This window comes from Arvicanthis niloticus, chromosome X (assembly GCF_011762505.2).
Source record: "Arvicanthis niloticus isolate mArvNil1 chromosome X, mArvNil1.pat.X, whole genome shotgun sequence".
Classification (NCBI taxonomy): domain Eukaryota; kingdom Metazoa; phylum Chordata; class Mammalia; order Rodentia; family Muridae; genus Arvicanthis; species Arvicanthis niloticus.
This window is the reverse complement of record NC_047679.1, coordinates 86,335,996-86,355,968: the sequence shown is the minus strand read 5'-3', so window position 1 is coordinate 86,355,968 and position 19,973 is coordinate 86,335,996. Positions and strand designations below refer to the sequence as shown.

The 19,973-nt window shown below is 36.8% G+C and overlaps 1 protein-coding gene across 2 annotated transcripts in view; it reads left to right on the top strand.

Annotated features, from left to right (window-relative positions):
• Window positions 1-19,973, top strand: part of Rbm41 (RNA binding motif protein 41) — a 77,502-nt gene that overhangs the window by 46,953 nt on the left and 10,576 nt on the right. The window lies entirely within an intron of this gene.

Below are 19,973 nucleotides of genomic sequence, written 5' to 3'. Positions count from 1 at the left end.
TAAAGCAGATGATGGGAGTCAGATGATGGAACAAAGCTATTCACTTCATAGTGGACAGGAAGCAGACAGAATTCTCGCTCTGGCAGACTTCCTCCTCTAGCATTTGTTCGACCCAAGCTCTTCACATTGTTGATGGTCCTGTTTTTAAAGTTGGTTGTCCTCTCTTAGTTGTTTGACATACTAATTGTCTCTGGAAATACTCTCATGGGAAACATCTCAAAAGTGGGCTTTAATAAACACATAGAAGCATCCTTTTGGATGCAAGTGTGAGCCTCTGTGCCATGACATTCATGTAGAGGTCAAAGGACAACTTTTCAGAGTGGGTCCTTATCTTTCCATTTTGTTTCAGGATAGGTGATCTGTGCACTTCTGCAGACTGTCCTGTCTCTGCATCCCATGTTGTAGAGAGACAGCTATACTACTGCAGCCATAGGTCCTAGGAGTCCTGGTGCTGGTATCAGGCTCACAAAGCAAACACTTTTTTATTAGATATTTTATTTATTTACATTTCAAATGTTATCCCCTTTCCCCATCGCCCACCCCATAAACCCCCTATCCCATCCCTCCTCCTCCTTTTTGCTTTTATACCATTTTAATTTCATGCAAGTATTTAGGTCAGTTTTAGGTTGAGGAACTAGCAATACAATAGATGCAAATAGTCAAGGAAGAAGCAAGACAATAAACACATATAGTCAAAGAATAAGCAAGGCAATAAACAAAATTCCGTGAACACTCCCGTGATCAGTTTCTAAGGGCTTATCAGGATGACCTACGTATCTGAGCCTACTTCCCTGTCCTAGCCCAAAGTCATTTTCATGCCTGAAGCCTACTTCTTTGTTCTAGCCTAAGATTTAAATTCCTGCCTGAAATTACTTCTTTGTTCTAGCCTAACGTCAGATTCCTGCCTGCAAATCATTTCCTTGTCCTTAGCCAGTGTCAGATTCCTTCCAAGCAGCCCATTTCCTTGTCCTTGGCCAATGTCAGATTCCTGCCAGGAAGTTCCAAAAGCTTTCCACCTCTCCCCCTTTTTTATTGCATAAACAAGACTGATCCTGTCTTAGGCCATTCTGATAAGAATGCCTTCCTTCCGGGTTGTGGAATATGCATTATCAAAAGCAATGCACTTCTTGTCTTAGTTTGGTAAGGCTCTGTGTAGAATCTTACCAGTCCTTGACTTGCCAGGGTGTTAAATTAATAACTCGGTCGGGGGGGGGGTCCATTTTCACTTTCAAGTCATATACTTTGGCTGCCAACATGTTTAAGAAGCTTTAACATGATGGGCAGGAATAAAAGTATTTCCAGGACAAAAAGGGCTAGCATGATCAAGCTGTATATGCCATTCTTGAGGTTTGACCAAAATGGAAATTCTGACCTCAAGCCATGGATAATTTTATCAGCATTATCTGCAGTATCAAAGCTCAGGAGAGCAGCATTCTTTAAATTCATAATCGCACTAGTGCAAGCACTTTTTATCTTCCCAGTTCCTATGACTGTGTCTTTATTCACCTGGCAACAAAATTCTTAGCAGAAACCTTTCAAGCAATTAGAATTAAATCAGGTCTTCACAATGCTGGAGAAAAAACATCCAAACAATAGTCAACAAAGCTCTTTTAGAAATGAAGGAGTAATAAAGATGGTGTCAGACAATGACTGCACTAATGTATGCCCACCATGTCTGTCCTACAAGAAAGTCTTCAAACTGAGAGATACTAATATATAAGAAAATATGGGAAGGAATAAAGATCTCTGGTAGGAGTGAATATCCAAATTGCAAATGCTTTACTATTATGAGCATGGTGCATAAAGCAGTCATATTTTTAAGATGATGAATAAAAAACCAACAACTCAACTAATAATTATAGTACTATATTATGAGACAGATATAAACATAACATAAAATAGATATAAAGTGGGATATCAATTAAATTGTGGGAAAGACTGCAGTGTTCACTATGGCACCTTCACACACAAGCTAAGAGATGAAATCAAGTGAGGTAGATACTAATTGACATATAGATAAAGAAAATATGGTAAAGGCTGACGAGATACTTCAATGGATTAAGGATAAATACTGAAGGCTTGACATTAATTTCTAGGACCCATGACAAAAGAAATGACTCCCACATGTTGTTTCTACACATAAACCATGCGATGTTTGTTGTACATGTATAAACTTTATCAGAGCAAGAAACATCTCTCGTATTATTTTGTAAAACTCTGTAAGCAGCTATTACTGTTCTCCATTGGGGGGGGGGCACAGAACTTCACTCCTGAATTATTTTAATCCCAAACAGAATAAAAATAAATTAATTGCATTTAGTTATGGTTTGACTGGGAGTTTCATATCTTCCTCTTTAATTAGAAACTCTTGTGAGGTAAAAACAAATATTGAAAACGGTCAGTTGTATGTTTGCATTGTGAGAAACAGACAAGTTTGTCATTCTGCTAGGAGCTGTGGAACCCCAAAAATCTTTTGGAAATAAAAAAGTCGAGAGAAAGAACTGCCAATAAAAACACTACTTTAGTCTGAAAAAAAATGACACTATTGGGAAGATAGGATTATAGGAGGCATTGAAGAGCACCGGAAAGACAAGTATGTGGGCACCTGTAACTGATGTTTGTTCTATTATTTAAAGTAACTATAGCAATGACTCTGGAGTTATGTGTAGAAATGAATAGGACACTAGACAGGAGCAGATAATGGGACTTTTATTGATTTTTATTTATGAAATGGGAAGGTATGAATTTAAGAGGAACTGAAGTTAAGAATCATAATTTCTAAATCTCAACAGTATCACTATTAGCTTTGATAGAGAGTAATTCTTTGTCCTTTATGTCTGTTCTCTGAGTAGCTAGAAGTGTCCCTAACCTCTTTTTAGTAGATGCCAATAGTACTACCCCATAAGAGTACAAAAAGTATCTGCAGATATTGTCGGAAGCCAAATGGGGTGGCAAAATCAACCATGTCTAAGAACCAATGATCTAAAATAGTCTTTCTCAATCTGTGGGTCGTAATCCTTGTGTGGGTTGAATGACCCTTTCATAGAGGTCACCTAAAACCATTGAGAAACACAGATATTTACATTATGATCCATAACAGTAGCAAAATTAAAGTTATGAAGTAGCAATGAAAATTGGTCTAGAATAACCACTGGTCTAGAATAACCATTAAAATCATTACAACATGGTATAAAATATTTTAAAGGACTAAAAATTGTAGTAGTAAAAATAAAAAACTTAACCCCAAATAACATAGGATGGTGGAATAAGAAGAACAAAAGAATTATGGATAAAATACCCTAATGTAAGCCCTAAGATTGAAGCTGCTAGAGGAAAATGGGCAAAACACTTGAAGATACAGAAATAGGCAAAGATTTTTTTTTTTTTTTTTTTTTTTTTTTTTTGGAAAGGATGCCAACAGCATGGGAAATAAGCCCAAGAGTTGACATACAGGACTACATGAAATTAAAAAGCTTCTCTACAGCCAAGAAAACAATTCCCAAAATGAAGAGACAGTTCACAGAATGGAAAAGGATCTTTGCCAACTACACATCAGGTAGAATTATTGTCTGGAATATGTAAAGAACTGTAAACATCAAACACCAAAGAAAGGCAATCATTCTATCAACAAATGGGTCAGTTAACTAAGTGGACAGTTCTCCAAAAAAGAATACAATGGCCAATGCATATATAAAGAAATATTCAATGTCTTCAACCATCAGAGAAATGAAATTTAAATCTTTATTGAGATTCTCCTTCCAGGCAGGATAGTTATCATCAAGTAAATAGGTAACAACAAATGCTGGAGAAAATTTGAGGGAAGAGTCGTCCTTAGACACTGCTTGTGAGAATGTAAGCTTATGAAGTCATTAGATATGGACATTTCTTAAAAACAAAAAATACAATAACCATATGACCCAACTGTATTATTCTTGCATCTGACCCAACTGTATTATTCTTGGATCTATACCCAAGGACTCTAAGTCAACTTACAAGAGAGATGCTTGCATGTCTCTGTTTATTAATACACTATTCCTAATAAGCAGCAAATGGAACAAGTCTGGATGTTCATAGACAGATGAGTGCGTAAAGAAAATATGGTACAGTATACATAGTGTGTATGTGTATATGTGTACTTATATGTGTGTCTTTGGGATGCAAACACAAGGTGGGACATGAGAGGCAGTGAAAAGATCTTAATAAATGAAAATAAGCCACATAAAAGCTTAAGGATGAATTAGGGCAGGGGAAATGAAGTGAACCATTAGGGCAGAAAAGAGCTGTAACAGAAGGCAATTTGAGAAGGGGATGAATTTGAACATGGTATAATGACCCATGTATATGGAGATACCATGCTGAAACTCATCACTTTGTTATCTAACTTTCAGTATTAATTTTAAAATGGCAAATGATACTTTCCAGGTTCTAACACATTGACTTTGTAGATAAAAAGTACTCCAGTACTTTGTGAATAGTGGCTATCTGTTTTGCTTACCTTGGAGTTACAAACCAGGTTTCCAGTATGGCTTCTTGTCTTTAAAACCAGTGTTAATCAGAGAATATGTTAATAGATCCTATTTCTTCACTGTTTACTTGGTTTTGCTAAAGGTTTTGCTGATTTCCTGAGTTCTGATGACGTTATCTCTGACAGATTTGTGTGTTAAATTGGTTATTTGTTTATTTCTTTTAATGTTTCCATGGAATTGGTTATTTAGAGTTATCTTTTCTGCCATTTTGCTCACATCTGAAGAATTGAATTACTCCTTGATATTTCTTGATTTGCTGAATGATAGTTGATACATTCTTGAGGTTTTTTTTGTCTGCAAATATTTTGATTTCACACTCATTTTGAAAGATAATTTGCATAGGTATAAGTTAACATTTTATTTCTCTTGGTTCTTTAAATATGTTGCCCCTCACGCTCGTAGCTTGTGTTGCTTTCCATGAAAACTGTGCTGCTGTGCTTATCTTTGTCCCTCTGTTAGTAATGTGTCTCTGTGTATTTAATAATGTGATCTCTGGCTGCATTTAAGTTGCTTCCATTTATCCCTGGTTTTAAGCAGTTAAAAATATGTCTTGATACATTTTTCTTCATATTTCCTGTGCTTGTGATTCATTGAGCCTTTAAGATTTATGAATTTGTCATCATATGGTTTCTGTGATTATTGCCTCGAACATTTTTTCTGTTCTCACATTGAACTCTTTATTAAGTCTGCTTTAAGTTGTCTTACAGAGAGAGCTAAATGATGCTGCAATATGTAATCTAGTATTATTCACATGTAGGGCTATTTTTCATCTCACATTTTTTTTTTAAAAATTTCCTTGGCTCTTCAACATAACTTTTTATCATGTTCATATGTTTCTCTACCTTTTGGGAAAACAGGAAATAGTTGTATGTTTTAATATTTATGCCTAGTAATTGTCTCATTGGCTTCTTTTGTGTCTTCTAGTTTATTCACTTTTATCCTTGTCATGGGTTGTATTTTTACAGTCTCTTAAATGTCTTCTAATTTTATTGGGTACCAGCCATCATGTCATTTCATTGGTGAATGATGAATTTTTTAAATTTATTTAATTTTTAAAAGTTTATTTTTAGGGTATTATTAAATTAATTTGATTTTATGTTACACTTCTGTGGCTTGCTTCTAAACTTTATTTGGTCCTAGTCTAGACCTTTTTTTTTCTCCACTACTGAGCTAATGTTTGTGGGCACTGAAACTTATAGCTTAGAATTATGGAATTTTCCACTGTGCCTGGGAGAACTACAAAGTATTCCTTAGCTCAAGAGAGTGCTTTTAGAAAGTTGCTCTTTCTAATTCTATTTTTTCTTTCTAACCCTACCATCTCCCAGCTTAGGTAGTTCCATGGGTAGTTAAACAAAAATCCTAGTGCCAGCTGTGAGATACCTTTTCATGAGTTATTGGCCCTGAAAACAATATTAGCTCTTGCCATTTTCCTTGGTTAGTTATATAGCTAGTTAATAGACCCCTATTGCTGAAGATACTAGACACGTTGATTGCAAGATATAAAGAAATCAAACTGGAACTAAGCTGGAAACTTCCTCCTAACTTTTACAGTGCCATATGGTATCAGGCAGGCTGCTGGGGGATAAATGGCATAACGAGTCTTCACTAGAAACCTTAGAAACTTACAGTTGTCTTGTCAGGCACAGTGTGCCTATTAATGCAACAGTGGCACAACTGTTTTGTAGGTAACCAACAGCTCTTAGACCGGAGTTGAGACCAGCTGCATAGGAAACTATTCATGCTTGGTACTGTAAATTCTAGTAAAAATTCATGGATGGCAAGACCATGGGCCCTGGCGAATGAACTTGCTACTATTGTCTAAATTTACATGCCCCTAACTGCCTTCTGAAAATCTATATTTATACCCATAGGACAAATACTACTTTCAGCCTTAATGAAAGAAGCTTCTCTTTGCATTGAGCAGTGGGAGGAAAATGTAGAGACTCTTGTCTGGCTTCTCAAGGTGCTGGAATGAGGGAAGAGTGTTCACCCCTAAGTATAGTATTTTTACCCTTCTGTCTTAGCGAGGGCTCAGAAAACATGGAGGAATAATGGGCAGAATTGATGTAAGAGCTAGAGGGTTGGGAGAATGGCTGTGAAATGCTGTCCCAGTGAGCATGACACAGCCATTGCAGACATGAATTCACAGAAGCTATTGCTTGCTCCACTGGGCTTACACAGACTGGACCTATCAACAAACAGTCAATTGTGGATGAAGGAGGGGTTTATAACATTCAGTCCTTCCCTGATGAACTATTGGTTTCTGATAGATGCTGGAAGAGGAGGCGTCATTGTATTCAATTGTGTATCCACTGATGAACCCACCAGGCCCCATTCGATAGTTCCAAATGGTCATGTAGACAGGCCTGGTTAAACTCAGTAGGCCATGAAACAACATCACAGACATGAACATAGGAAGGAGACCTTTACGGGGAATGGGGGTTTTCTAGGGGTGTTTTGTAGCAATTTCCCTTGAGATAAGGGAATCTCATTAAGATTTTGGGATGAAAGGTGAAACAACAGAATATTCTAAGGGGTGGTGAAACCCAAGAATGTTCTGTAGGGAGATGAAACATTTCATCTTGCAGGGAAACTCATTACCTTATGGAAGTAAATAATAGCTTCAGGAATCACTGCAACTGACCAGATTCAATGGATCCTTGCATATATACATCCTGCTGAGAGATACTTTGAGACAAGCTCAGATATCTGGAAGAGTCAGACCAGCCAAACTTCCTGGAAGAGGCTCAGACCAACTGAGCTTCCTTGTAAGGACATGTACTAACCTGTTCAGATGTCTGCAAATTGTGCAATACACTCCAGGTTTCTAGTTTTCAAGCATTGTCATTCAGGCTGGGGTGGGCTATTGGTGATTCACATGACTATGAGTCATTGTGACTCCTGTAAGTAACCTCTCTCCCACATTCCTGTAAGAAGCCACACTAAAACTCATTGCTTCACCAAGCTGGACTTCAGTGGTATCCTTACTTAGGTTTATAGATGTTTGTTAATGTCTCCCAAGGAATAGTGTCACACAAAATGCAGTGTTCATAAAATAAGAGAAAGGAGATAAAGAAAATAATTGGAATGAATTATGTACTATATACAAAACTGTCAAACAAATATAATTAATAAAAAGTAAATAATCAATACTCAGCTAAAGATTAAGGAAATACTCTCTACATGCCCAAAAGATTTGAATATTGTCTCTCCCCTTTTCTTCTCTCCTCTCCCTCTCTCCCTTTCTTTCTTTCTCCTTTTCTCCTTTCCTCATGATTCCTTCCTCATCTCTGTACCTCTAGTCTCTTGTTTTCTTTTTCTTATTCTTTCTCCCCACCCACTTACTCTTGTTCCTCCTCCTCTCTCTCCTCTTCCTTTCTCCCCCTTATTTCCTCTCTATCCACTACCTACATCTCACCTCATTACCTTTTTGCTTCTCTCATTTCCAGTATTGTGTCTTTCAAATTCTAGGCATCTTGATAGCCTTTAATCTTACGTATCTCCAATTCAGGGATATTATCAGGCAGGCAGTTAGGAAGAAAATCAAGAGCTCACTTCTTTGTTATTTACTTTCTATTGGAGATAATGTCCTTGTACTTCCCAATCAATAAAGAAAATCAATATTTTGTATATTTTGTTTTGTTTATGATTGTTTTAGATGGATAGAAATATCTGCTAACATCTCACCATGTGATCTTTTGTGTGTTTTTGTTTTGTTTTTAAACACATGCCATTCACTATTGTCTGTTTTCTCCCATCCATTAAACTAGGAGAGGATTTTTTTGTTTTGCTTTGTTTTGTTTTGTTTTGTTTTACTGAGAGGAGGAAATAAAAGAGATGAAGCAAGAAGATGGGGGTAATGATGATGTGTCCATAGCACTGTGGACTGAGTGACCTCTTGTGGTCAGTGAATGGCAAGAGAGCCAGAAATTGCAAGAAGCATTTATGAAAGGCACCGAAATTGAGCATGAGCAGTTAGGCTTACATCCCAGGAAGCATTGCTGAGCACAGAGTACATAAGCCCCTTCTTTTTCCTTTGCATGCAACCCCAAACAAGTTTGATACCCGAAATATTGAGTGTTTCAAAGCATGCAAAAATTGTCTAATTGGTACTGCAGGTGATGGCGATGCTGATGCTTTTTGGAGCAGTTTGCCAGGCAACAGAAGGCAAAAGGGAGCCACAAAATAAATAAAAGGGAAAGTAAATGCTAAGTGATAAGTGGAGCTAATTAATTAATTTGTAGTCATGCCTGAGGTACCCTTGTGCTATGTTTTCCCCTACAGACATTTTTGAAAATCATATACATATACATTTATATACACTGGCATAGAAAAATACACAGTAGTCTCCTTTGATCTCAGGCCAACTGTGATATGAAAGTATTACATGGAAAATTCCAGAAATAAACAATTCATAAGTTATAAACTCCATGCCATTCTGTGTAGGCCAGTAAAATCATGTATAGTCCTGATCCATCCTGCTTGTGATGTGAGTCCAGTATATCCTCTGTATTTGTCACCTACTCTTAGTCGCCGAGTAGCCATATTAGTTATCAGATAGACTGCCACTGTCATAGTATTAGTTGAATTAACCATTATTTTAATTAGTAGTGGCCCCAAGCACAGGAACAGTGACCTCACCAAATCAAATGTACCAAAATTAGCTGCAAAATGGTTTCTTCAAGTTAAAAGGCAAAAATTGTGGCTTAGCAAGTAACAGAGCTGGCTGCGTAAGCACAAGAAAGACTTGAGGTGAGATTTCACCACCAGGTAAAAAAGCCAGAACTCAGAGCAGGAGGTAGACCTAAGAGAATTGTTTATGCTTTTTGGCTGCTAGCCTAGCCCCAGATCCATTGAGATACCCTGTCTTAAAATAATGAAGTGCATAGTACATATCTATAGATATTCACATGTATAAACACAAGGAGTGGTACAAGCTTAAGGAAGAAAATCATATGCTTAATGTATAGATTTTGAAAGAGGGAACATTTATATAGCTTTTATTATAAGATAGTATTATAAATTGGGCATAGCAGTGTACGCCTTTAATCTCAGCACTTGGGAGACAGAGGAAAACAGATCTCTGTCTGTCTATACAGTGAGTTCCAGGACAGCCAGAGATATATAGTGAGATCCTGTCTTGAAAAACAACAACAAAAAGATAGTATTATAATTACCATAGTTTGTTAGTTGTTATTGTTGCCAGTCTTTTAATGTATGTAATTATAAATTAAGCTTAACTACAGGTATGTATGTATTTATGGACAAATATCTTAACTATACAGAATTTAGTTCTACTAACAGTTTTAGACAACTAATGGAGTCTTGGAACATGCCTAGATCATTAGAATATATATATATATATATATATGGAAAAATTCACCTGCAGTTATATATTAGAATTGACAAGCTAATATGAAGATTTCACTGGAAAAAAAGTATTAAAATCAGTTTAATATACTAAAGAAAATAATTATAAATAAAAAATAAAGATGCCATTTAAAATAACATTATCTAGGAATTAATTTTAAAAACCCTCTACATAAGAAACTATAGATGAAAAAGGAGGGCTGGTGAAATGACCAAGTAGATGGAAGGCCTTGCCATCAGTCCAATGGCCTGAGTCTCATCCCAGGACCCACCACATAGTAGAAGGAGAGAACTTATTCCAGTAAGAGGTCCTCTGACATCCATATAGGCATTGTGACATGTGTGTGTATGCGCACATGTGCATGCACACACACCCACCACCACCACCAATAAATGTTAAAAAAAAATAAAAAGAAATTACAAAATATTAATGAGAAAAGTAGAAACAAACAAATGGAAAAATTAAGTTCATGGATATAAAGACTGGGCACAGTGAAGATCTCAGTTCTATTCAAGTTGATTAGTATTTGTAGTACAATTCAACAAAAAAAATAGATTTTCATATTTTAGTTGAAATTTTCAAGATGGCTCAAAAAATGCAGAAAGTAGAACAAGGACTCAAATGTCCTGATTAGACATTTTTCAGCTAGAGTATCTGAGAAGAGGAATCGCAGCTGAGAAAATACATCCAATCAAATTCTTGATTAATGACTGATGTGGAAGTGCCAGTATACTGGATATGGTGTCATTCCTCAGCTGGTGGTCCTCAGTTCTCTAAGAAAGTAGGCTGGGCAAGCCAGTAAGCAGCAATCTTCCATGATGTCCAATTCAGCTTCTCCAGGTTCCTGTCCTGCTAGAACTCCTGCCTCAGCTTTCCTCAATGATGGGTGGATGCTGTAATCAGGATATAAAAGCAAAATAAATCATTTCCTGCCCAAGTTATTTTGGTCACAATGTCTTTATCACAACAGAAACAAATTAAGACATCAAGGATAGTCAAGCCAATGATAAAGTAGAAGAACAAAAGGAAGAATAATATCATCAGATAGAAATTTTTAATAAAATTACGTTAGTAACAGCAAAGTGATATCTTGTAAACTCCCAGATAAACTGTAATAGAGTCTAGGAATACATCCAGTGCTCAAAGATATTGATTCATGACAATGACAACACTGCAGAGAAGAAAGGGATTTATTGTGTTGGATCAATAAGGAATTAAAAAAGGAAATGAAGCTTGGCCCCAAATTCATACCTGTATGAAACACTTCAGAATGCATTGTAGACAAAAGTTTGGAAGGTAAAAGAAATGAGAAAAAAACTAGGGAGGATGTGGATGAAGAATTCTTATTTGCTGCTGGTAAGGATGTAAGGCCACTGTGAAAATCAGTACCAAATTTTCCAGTACCAGGACTTCTCCAAAAAGAATCCTGAAAGTGTGACTATTATATGATCCTCTACCTATACCACTCCAGATTATATACCTGAAGGATTCTGTCAACATAGCACAGAGATACTTGCATACACCTATTTATTATGGTATTGTTCACAGTAGCTAAGATATGTTTGATTGTTAATCTTCACTATCAAGACATGACTATCATCTAGGAGATATACCTCAGGCTGTGTCTGTGAAGGTATTTCCTGAGAAGTTTAAACTCCAACCTTAATGCAGAAAGCAATAACCCATTGGCTGGGGCCTAAGAATGAATAAAAAGGGGAAGGAAGGAAGCTAGTTGATCGTATGACTCCATCTCTCTCTGCCTCTTCACTGCGGATATAATGTGACTGCATGTCTTGGGCATTGATCTATTGCTGTGAAGAGAAACAGTGACCACAGAAACTCATATAAAAAGCATTTAATTGGAGCTGGCTTACAGTCCAGAGGTTTAGTCCATTATCAAGGCGGGCATCATGGCAGCATGCAGGCAGGCGTGATGCTAGAGAAGGAGCTGAGAGTTCTACAGCCAGATCCTCTGACTTGATTTGGGCTTTTGAAACCCCAAAGCCCAACCCCAGTGACACACTTCCTCCAACAAGACCACACCTGCTCTAACAAGGTCACACTTCCTAATTCTTTTTAAGAAGTGCCACTCTCTGATGTCTAAGTATTATGTAAGCCTAAGGGAGCCATTCCTTTTCAAGACACCATACTACATCATATTCCCACTACCATCCTCCCTCTGTGATGAATTTTATCCCCTCTCAAATATAAGAATATTATAATATAATAAATATAAGAGCCAAAATAAATCCTTCTTTCCTTCTGTTGCTTCTCTTCTATCAGATATTTTGTTTTAGCCACAAAACACACAATATGGAACCAGCCTACATCTCTATTATTTTAGCTTCTCTTGCTATTACTATGATAAAATATTTTGGGAAAAAAAAATCTTTAAATAGAAAAGGTTTATTCTAGCTCACGACTGCATGTATATTCCATGATGATGAAGTCACGATGGCAGGAGCTTGTGGGAGCTGGTCACATTGCATCCGAAGTCAAGAAGCAGAGAGCAAGATATACTTGCTGCCCAGTTCCTTTGCTCCATTTATATAGTCCAAGATCCCAGCCAAGGACTGGTGCCACCCACAGTGGGCAAGTCTCTGAACCTCAATTAACATAATCTAGGTAATTTCCCCACATACATGGTCAGAGCATTGTGTCACAGGTGGTTATAGATGTCGTCAAGTTGAGAATTAGCACTATCACATTCACCAATAGGCGACTGAGTAAAGAACATGTCATCGGGAACTAATGGACTTCAATTTAGTTGTAAAGAAGAACGAAATTATGGCAGTTGCAGAAAAATTGAGAGCACTCACAATCATCAAGTTAAGCAAAATAAGCCAACCAAAGATAAATACCACATATTTTCTCTCATATGCAGAATATGGGTTTAAGTTTATGTGTAAGAAACATTTAATGCCTCATATGTGTTGAAATGCCACAGTGAAACCCATTACTTTGTATGTTGTATAAAAATTAATTTTAAAAGTGTGAGGGCAAGGCATTATTAGGTAAGAAGATATTTGTAAATGTATATAACTGATACGTGACTCATATATAAAAGAAAGAATTCTCACAAGTCACTATGAAAAAAGACAGAAAGATCCATGCAAAATGGACAAGGGACTTGAAGAATCACCCAACAAAAGAAGATATCAAAATGACTGAGAAATACACAAAAAGGCAGACGTTGTTATTATTATCAGAGAAATTTGTATTACAGCCACAATGATAAATCACCAGTGTCACAACTAGCATAGCACTAGGTGAGGAAATGGAATAGGAGCTCTCAGACTCTGTGAGCAAAACAGAAACTGTTCCAAACAGCTTTGAAGAATCTGGTCGTAATTTCTACCTAACCTGGGCATGTATTATTAATGTATGAAAAGCGATTAGGGATTAACATAGTAATTGTCTTAATTTATTTCCCTGTTGCTGAGATAAAATACCATGACAAAAACAACTTAAGGGTTGAGTTGGCTTGCCATTTCAGGTGATAGTCCACCATTGTGGAACATTCAAGGCATTGTGGACTTGAAGCAACTAGTCACATTTTATCCACAGTTAAGAGAAGAAAGCAATGATTTATGTGTCTATGCTAGTATCTGGCTCTTATTTTCTTTCCACCCTTACACAGTTCAGAATCCCTGAACAGAGAATGGTGCTCCCAAAAGTGGGTGGGTCTTCCCACCTCAATGAAATTAACCGAGATAATCTCCCACAGGGCAACCTAATCTAGTCAACGTCTCACTGAAACTCTTTTCCCAAGTGAGTCTAGATTGTATCAAGTTGACAAAACTAACCACCACAGTAACTGTTCAGTAAAATGATGTTTGAACCATATAGGAATAATTTTTCTTTGATAAAATATTTTTAAAGCCAGGGAGGTGAGAGAAATATTCTCCTGAAACACGGCTTTTAAGAGGAGATTGTTGTTTCTTGAATTACTTGCAGACCTTTCTTTTGACAAATATGATGCCAAGTGGAAAGTGACAGATATTTGAATAATTGGTATAATTGCTTCATCGAAGAAGGGGAGAAATCATTGGTAATGAATGAGAAGAACGCTCCACTGAAAATAAGAGTTACTTGATAACTAGTCCTTTTCAGTATATGTGATTTTTTTGTAGTGCTCAGGATTGAATCCAGACCTTACATATGATAGGTAGGCATTCTTCCACTGATCAATGACCTTGTCCTTGATCTTTTTAACTAAATTTTATTAGTGTATATTCTTTATATGTGATGAGTATCATAATGGTAATTTCTCTGACTTGTATTTTATGTAATTAAATTTTTATAAAGATGAATAATATAATTCTTTCTCTGGCATGCATTTATTTAGGGCACACACTAGTGTGCCAAGAGCAAGAACTGCCCACGAGGATTATATCACAGTATTGGTGTCCACTATTATTATGCCTAGAATATTTTTAACAATGACCATAACCCCTTGAAACCCATTTTGAATAAAAATGAACCTATCCCCTTGGAAATGATCATTTTCCCCTTAAAGGGCCTTGAAGGGGTCTTGACCTTCTCAAGACCCCTTGAAGGTGTCTTAAGAAGACTTGTACACCTGCACTCTCAGCTCCCAGCTCATGGCCCTGAAAGCAGTTTTGGAGGATCAAGAAGGTGCTTGTTAATACAAGATTAACAATGTAAGGGGAATAGCTTTCAAAACATCAGAAAGAATGTGCTGCTCACTGAGGTGTAGATGCTATAAATTCAACCAACAAATGTTTTGATTACAAGATTAATGATGCAAAATAACTGGCATTAAACACAGGACAAATGGAGTAGAAAAAAAGAAACTAAGACAGTTTGACAACCGCATCTCACTTGAAATCTAGGTAAAAAAATGAACTCAGGGAGGGGGTGTCAAATGTGAATTCAGGGTTGTAAGGTGTTAGCATCACATGATGTGGGTTGCAAAAATCTCAGAGGGCAATTACAAAGTATTATAATGAAGTGGAGGACAGGGAGAGTCTGAAAGGGAGGAAATTGAGAAGGAAGAAATACTTGCCAACTTCATGTCTCATAATAATTTTGTAAAGACATATACCTACAAGAATGGAAATGTATATATTCATTTTTTTAGATAAGTCAAGTTAGTTCACATATGTGGTATTGTTTTAAAATGTTTATAAACAAAAACTATTGTGGTCCTAGAGATGCAAATTGCCTGAACACACACACACACACACACACATACACATACATACTGAGAAAATTGCCACACCAAAATGAATGCATAATAAAGAAATAACACTTGTAGACATTAAGAAATAATAAACAAGTTAAAGATTATTGCAATTGTTATTGTGGAAAATAACAAGATGATAACACAGATTCCAAAGAAAATATGAGTGACTGAATTTGTTTATTACCTTTTTAACGATGTGTACATGTGGGGGTCTGTGTGGGGTCTGTCTAGGTGAGTGATTCCACAAAGAGCTGGAGTTCCAGGTGGCTGTGAACTGCCTAATAGGTATTATGGGAACAGAACTAGAATTCTGTGAAGAACAGTATATGCTCTTAAGCACCAAATCGCCTGTGTGCAGTGTCTCAGGGCTGAATTGTTTTTTTATTTATGTGTATTGTATACCTGCTTGTCTGTATGTACACCACATTTATTCACTGTCCATAGATGCCAGAAAAGGATATCAGAAGCCCTGGAACTGGAACAGGTAGTTTTGAGCCGCTTGATATGGGTGTCAGGAACCAGTCCTCTGTAAGAACAGCAAGTGCTCTGAATCACTGTCTCTCCTGCCCTCTCAGATTGAACTTAAGATAGTGAAATGAAATAGGCTGAAATAACCTTGTGAGTTATAAAACATTGTTGAGATATAAAAATGGCCAGTGGACACTTAGTACTTTGTCCTTGCAACTTTACCTTCAACAATTAATACCTAACATACACAATCTGGCCCCACATTGATAAGAAATAACATATATTTTCTCTTGTTTGTGATTTCTAGATTTTGTATGGATATACAAAAGTCACAAATGTATACATGGCATCAAAGTACAACTATCTAGAGGGACAAGGGAAGCTAATAGGAGAGGAAGGAGCAAAAAAATGGAGGGCGTTGGGGGATTATACACAGTATAAAAATATAAATGTGCAAAAACTTAAAAATAAATGGATAAATAAAGAATTAAAATAAGCATTAAAATTAATTTCCCCAAAGAATCAAACAATAAGCACTCACTCCATTTGTATTTTTCTAGAACAGATGAGTCTTAAGAAGGTACAGTAGACAGTGTTCTAGAGTCAGCAGACAGGGTCAGATGTATAGTAAGTTTTTATTACTGATAAAAATATGACAAGGTGCCAAAGTGGGTTGCATGTGGGTTGTGGGTTCCATCATGAGGATTCAGTGGTTGATGTATGTGCCTCCAATCCTGGACACAGAGCCTGCACTTAAGAGGAAATTTCTGAAATAAGGCAACTATATGAATGTTTAAATGCCTGGAGCATTAAAGATATTTCAAGCATTAAAAAAAAATACTAAGAACTTTGCACATGGATATCTCACTGTCCTAGCACCATTTGTTGTAAATACCATAATTTTTTTTGCCATTGAATTTACTTGGCCCTCTTGTCAAAATCAATTGTAAGCATTTATTGATTCATGACTTAGAAAGGACAAGATTGATTTTGTTTCTAAAACCCTGGTTTTGATTCCCAGTGCAGCAAAAGGGTAACAAAATAAGCTTTTATTGAATATAAAAAAATGTCGTTTCTTTTAAACTTGAAATTCGGTTAAACTAACTTCATTGTTTTGGGATCTCTTTGGTTGGAGAGGCTTTGCCATACTGGGGATCAAAACTAAGGCATTTGGGTATTCCAAGAAAGCTGGTCCTAAACTATAGCTGCAGCTCTTGCTTTGATACTTTTAGCTTAGTGTTTCTCCCCACTAAACGCAATTGTAAATATATACAATTATTTTTTTCTCAAACAAGACCAAAAATCTGTCTCAATAAGTTAGGTAAGCCTTCACTAGACAATTTGCAAATGAGATATTTCTTCAAGGTGGATCTTAATCCACCAAGGTGGATCTTCGTACATTCATGCTATCAATGGGATAATTTTGTGATACCCCTCACTGAAAATAATTAGAGTTCAAGTGTTTCTGTTAATCCATTCTCTCTCTTTCACCAATAGGCTGACGTCTATTTGGGTAGTCTAAGATTTATAAGCGGATCAGGAGAGAACCCTATGGTTGTCAAGACTGTGGAAAGATAGAAGGGCTCCTTTCCTGGATTATGTCAGAATTGCATTTTGTTGTTTCACCCAGAAGGAAAAAAATATGCCATCTCAGAGATTTTATAATAATAACAACAGAAAAATCACTCAAAACCATGATGCTTGCTAGGTGACCCATATGGTGACCCATGCCTTTAATTCCATCACTTTAGAGGCAGAGGTAGGTGAGTCCCTGTGAGTTTCAAACCATTATGAGGTCTACATAGGAGTTCTAGGCTAGCCAGGGCTACACAAGACACCAAGTGGCCAGCTGCACCTGGGCTGTATACAGTTTTTCCATGTTGTCTATGTCTACTATCGATTAAGTGGCTATGGATAATATTTAAGGATGCTATGGGAACATGTAGAAGAAGTGTAAAAAACAAAAAAGTCTGTTAGGATCAGAGAGTGCTTCTTAGAGTGGTCTGAAGGCTAACACATCAGGCTAGTTAGAAATGTATTAAGTAAAGAGGTGGACACAGGAGATGAGAATACTCTGTTCGGAGATACACCAGATTTGGAAGCCTAAAAATGAGTTAGGATAGTGTGGTAGGAAATTGGCAGTAGTTCAGAATAGCTGAAGCATCCTACAAAGAGGAGAACTGGGAAAGATGAGGCCTTAGAGATGAGTAACATTGTTCCAAAGACCATGAAAATTTGAAATAATACTTGATGTATTTTAAGAAAGGGATAGTCTTGATCAAAGTTATACTCTTGGATCACCTAGCTCATATATTAGAAGAACAAATGTATTGGAATGTGTTGAAAGTTGCTATTTTACAGAAAACAGTCTTCAGGGTCTGTGCAATCTCCATCTATGTTGCAATGCCACTCTTCACAGAAACAGTCAAAACAGTCTCAAAATTTATTTGGAAAGATGAAGTCCTTGGATAACCAAAACAATCCTAAGCAAATAAGTAAGACTGGACATATCTGCATATTTGATTTAAAGTTTTACTACAGAGCCATAATAACAAAACGACATGGTTCAAACACAGAACCACAATGGGAGAGAGTAAAATATTTAGATATAAACTCATACAGCTACAACTAGCCACCTGATGTTTGACAACGAAGTCAAAAATACACATTGAAGAAATTTGTTTCTTCAGCAAATAGTACTAGAAAAATGAGAAATCTTCATGTAAAAAAATGAAACCTGATTTTTCTCTCTCACCTTATACAAATGCCAATTCCATATATGGATCACATACATCAGTTTTAGGACTGAAACTACCACATTATAAAGTGGGCATACAGTTAAAAGTATAGGTATACATATGAACTTTCTGAATAAGTCTTTAGGAAATAAAGCCAACAATTCACAAATGGGACCTCATGAAGTTTAAAAAAAAAAGCTTCAAAGGAATCTGGTACCTGTGTGAAGAAAACAGCTTACAGATCTTTCTTACCCACAAAGAATTCATATACAGTTAATGGTTGCTGAGAGAGGTGGAATTTTTTTTGTTAGTGGTATAGCAGTATGTTGCCCATGATCATGTAAATAATTCCTTACCCATCCATCATCCAATAAGCAATTATAATGAAACTCACTGAATGAGGGCATGGAGCAATTCAGAAAAAGAAGAGGATCAGTAGGAATAGGAAAGGGAAAAGAAGAGTGGTAAATATGATTAAGATAGATTCTATATGTGTATGAAAATGTCATAATAAAACTAATTTCTAATGAACACATTCTTTTTTTTGTTTGTTTGTTTGTTTGTTTTTTCGAGACAGGGTTTCTCTGTGTAGCCCTGGCTGTCCTGGAACTCACTCTGTAGACCAGGCTGGCCTTGAACTCAGAAATCCGCCTGCCTCTGCCTCCCAAGTGCTGGGATTAAAGGCGTGCGCCACCACTGCCCGGCTAATAAACACATTCTAATAAAAATCTTAATAATCAAAGTTTTGGTGCTGGTGAAATGGCTCACCGGTTAAGAGCACTGACTATTCTTCCAGAAGTCATGAGTTCAGATCCTAGCAACCACATGGTGGCTCACAACCATCTGTAATGAGATCTGATGCCCTCATCTGAGTTGAAGACAGCTACAGTGTACTTACATATAATAAATAAAAAAAAACCTCTGCCTCGGAGCAAGCGGGTACAGGGCGAGCCAATCCAGAGCAAGAGGGAGAAGGGAAGGGGAAAAAAAAATCAAAGTTTTGATATATCATTCTGACTCTAATATGGAGACTGGATAGGGAAATTCTGATAAGTTCTGAGTGTTTCTATTAGTATTTTTCATGGTATTCTGATCAAATATAAGACAAGAAGCAACTTGAGGCAGGATGTGTTTATTTTAGTTCATAGTTTGAGGATGCAATCTAGCATGTTGGGGAAGGCCAGGCAGCAGATGTCTCATAGACCATAAAATACTACAGACCATTGTCATTGCTCTTGTTATGCTCCCAAAACTTGACAGTAAGACCCTATCACTGAAGGCAACACATTCTTGAATCATAACACATGGAGAAATGAAACTGGTATTGACCTGGAAGCTTCATCTCTACTGGCTAGCTATTATAGTGCTGGAAGGTGCTGTGCATTCTACCAGAAGAACAAAGTAACCAACCATCTTATCCAGCTGTGAACCCTGTGACCTACAATAATCATCTTCCTGGAAAGATATTCCCACTGATGCAAATGTGGCATGAAGGTCATGGAAGAAACCAACTATTTTCTAGTTGGATTTAAGGCACACTCCAGAAGGTAGAACCCACACCTGACACCATTTCTGGGGCCTAGAACATGTGACTAGAGAGGTCACAGGCCCTAGGCCAGAACTAACTACTATTACTCTGCTAAATGAACATAATATCGAAC